The following is a 3,713-nucleotide window of genomic DNA, read 5'->3' on the forward strand; positions in this document are numbered from 1 at the left end:
TGTCTTATGTGGAACAGTGTTATCTTTTCTGTGAGACGCTGTTAAGGTATGACATTTCTTTAATCTGAGGTTACTATGTTTTAATGGCAAGGCCCGTCCTCAGCCTGCTTTTACAATCCCTCCTATATTTCTCCACTTTCCATTCTCACGCCAACCACTCACAATATAAATGAGTATGCACAATATACAGATGACGATAGAATTCAAAAGGATGCCTCACTTAAAATCATTTCACAAGTAAGCCAGTTTCTTGTTGTATAGAAATCCAATATCGGGAGAATGTTGAAGAATACTTGTGTAAAATAGCTTCAAATTGGTTTCAAGACACTTCCGCTTCTGTCTTTTACAGTTGATGTGTGCAATCGTTGTTGCAGGCAGGTGTGTTCTCTGCGTCGCAAAACTCATCAAAACTGGGATTGAATCAAATTCCCTGTTTATCTGTACTGCTGAGGAAGGGCCACTTTGAGGACATGGAAGGACAGCCTTCACTCTGCTAGCAGCCTGTGGGGGGAGACAGAGTCAAACACACTAAAACTCATGAAACACAATAATGTGATTTATTTTCAAGAAACTGAAATAAGCAGAAAGGAGTGTTGATTAGTGGTGACTTGTTAACAGATCTGGTCTCCAGTGATTACTTTAACTGCTGTTATTAACCAGTGCTTCAGCTGCCATCTGGCACTGGGACACATGATGGCACCAGAGTTTCTTTTTTTTATTGAGGGTGGGGAAAATCACATCCACCACCCTGGACCATAAGCACGGGCGCCTCCCCCCCCAGGGATGTGTGGTCTCCCCTCTGCTCTTCTTCATCTACACCAACAGCTGCACCTCAGGAGACCCATTTTTTAAAATCTTGATATTTGCATACAACACAGCGGTCATCGGCCTCGTCTGGGACGGTGACGAGTTTGCATACAGACGGGAGGTTGATCAGCTGATCCAACAACCTGGAGCTGAACGCTCTTAAAACTGTGGTGATAACAGTGGACTTAAGACCCTACACTGCGCCCCCCATCACTATACTTACAGTATAACACTGTCTACTGTGAAAGTTCCCAACATCTCCCAGGACCTCAGGATTTCCAACATAGACACCCTGCAGAGGATGAACTTCCTGTGCCAGCTCAGGAATAACTGTTAATCTAAGCCGTACAGTGTTTATTAACATTCCATGATTCTGAGATATATTTTTCCCCATTACAGTTGCCAAGTTGGCAACACTGGCATCGGCTAAATATGTCCCCAGCGCAACATTGGCTGTATCAATAGTTCCTATCACATATTAAACCAAACAAAAATCCATCTTCATAAAAACAAGTTGTACAAATAATTTATAAACAAGCTACTATTAAAGCTACTGCAGATGTAAAAACAAAATCAGTTAAATTACCAAAGCCATTGTTCACTTAAAGACAAAGTCCATCCTCCTTTCTTTGTTAATAAAGAGTTTAATCTCACGGTTGTTCAGTACATCCGTGCGTTTTAGTTCCAGTAAGAAGTTCTTCTCCATTCATGTACGCCAGTGAAGACATTTGAGCCTCCCCAGTTGTATTTCTTGAATACGTTTTAATGCGTTTGAGGGCTGAAAATGTCCGCTCCACAGAGGCAGCAGATATTGGGATTGTCACCGCCCACTGACCAATCACGTACTTGTAGGCCAGCTAGAAGCTCTGGCACGTCAAAGAATACGCCCCATATGTCAAACTAAAGATCTGATTGGTTGAAGACTATGACAATCAACAATATCGTCCCCATTCACTTAAACTGCACATGGAGGCACTTGTGATTCTGAAGGCCTGGGGCCTCTCTTCTTACCTAGAGACACAGAGGTGAACTCTGATTGGATAAAAGCTCTACTTAAAACAAGCTGCACTGGAAGCAGAGCAACTGCGGAAGACAGGAGCTGTGCAATGAGGAAATAATATAATACATGTAGTGTATTTATGAAAAATTATTAAATTATAAAATAGCTATAACTTTGTGATTCTGTTTAGGCCAGCAGGCTTAGCTGGCCCTGACGGCCCGCCACTGATATATACTGTATATATATATATGTATATATATATATACATATATATATACTGAATTCCCTGTGAGGGTGACAAAAATATGATGTCCTGACGTGTTTTATCAAAGTGTTATTTACTGCTTTTTTTTTGTGTTGGAATAAATGTTAAATATTTAACTGCAAAGTGGTAATGCATGTTTGATACCTTAATATTTTTGCAATAAATCATACTGGGATGTTTGCTGAAATTGATTTGATGGCCCTACCTAGAAAAGGTAGAGCGTATGCTGCCCAGCCGCCACTGGGCAGCATACCTATGTGTTCTTCTCCGGACATGAAACTGTTCATGGCTGTTTGACCACTGAGGAGGGAGGAGGGATAGTTACCTCTGAACACTCCAACCTTTGATCTCTGTCAAAGTGACTTATGTAATGCAGAGTAAAATGTTGCTCCAGTGTGAGCTTTAGAGTCAGTATCAACACACTGCAGCGAGTCATCCTTGTCCTCCACACAGAGGTACTGCTTCATTTTACTTCTTTAGAGTTTCACTCAACTCAGTTTTAAAATGTTTTGATCCGTTTTGCTTCTTTAGTTTGTTGTACTTTTTGTATTTTAGTTCAATTATATTAATTTAGGTTTTGGTCAGCTAACTTTATTTAAGATAGCACCTGATGTTTTTGAGTTTAATTCAAGTTTAGCTAATTTAATCCGTTTTTTTATTTACATGCACTAAAGTTTCGGAATCACCCACGAAGCCTTGATTGTGTCCAGTCAGATGTCTGAGAGGACTACTCTATATGTTTAAATGGTCTTTCATGCTTGAGGTTGCAAAAAGTCCTCTTTACAAATAGATACTAGTTTGTATGACGGGTTGTTTTGAAGACGGAGATGTTGTTGGTTTTAGGTGTACCGTGCTCATAATAAATTATAACACACATTGATGTTACACCTGATCAGAAATACTCCAGAGGAGTGTCTTTGTGTATTTAACTGTACGGCAACAAGGGTCACATGGACTCATTCACTCGTTTCCTACACCCTCATTTAATTTGGCTGTTGGAACTTTGACACAGTGTGAATGGAGGCACATAGGATTCCTGTAATTCATTAACACATTGTATTTTCAGATGTTACGTACGATGCATGAATGACTGGTTTTTAAGTTACGCAAGTAAAAAGTGGAATCTAAGAAATGAAATAATGCAAAGTTTAAATATAATGGGATAATGTCTCAACACAATATGGGTGGTATACATATAAAATGTATATTTACAGGTTTGATATTCTGCATGCCTCTGCCTGAGCCTTATTGAAATCATTACAATCTTACTTTTTGTTTTTAATTGGATTTTATAACCTTTCATGCAATGCGGGTACATTTGTGATATTTGACCAAATAAAGTATTTTGATCACAGTTGTAATGCCTTGCGACTTGTCATCACAGTTATAATACATGAAGCATCCTGAATGACAGCATTTCTTATGACTGCTGATGATTGTGTTGAAATGAGTGATGAGTAAGCTTCAAACACACAATAGTGTCGTTACACTGTTACACAGCAGAATGAGAAATGGTTACACCCTCCATGTTGATGCTGTTAAAAGTATTTGGTTATTAGGCTCAAAGCAATGTTCATACTTAAAATCTCTTGTTGGCGAGTGAAATAGTGACGCTGCATGTTTGTTTCCCTACAGGACAAA

Source organism: Pholis gunnellus (assembly GCF_910591455.1).
Source record: "Pholis gunnellus genome assembly, chromosome: 1".
Taxonomy (NCBI): Eukaryota; Metazoa; Chordata; class Actinopteri; order Perciformes; family Pholidae; genus Pholis; species Pholis gunnellus.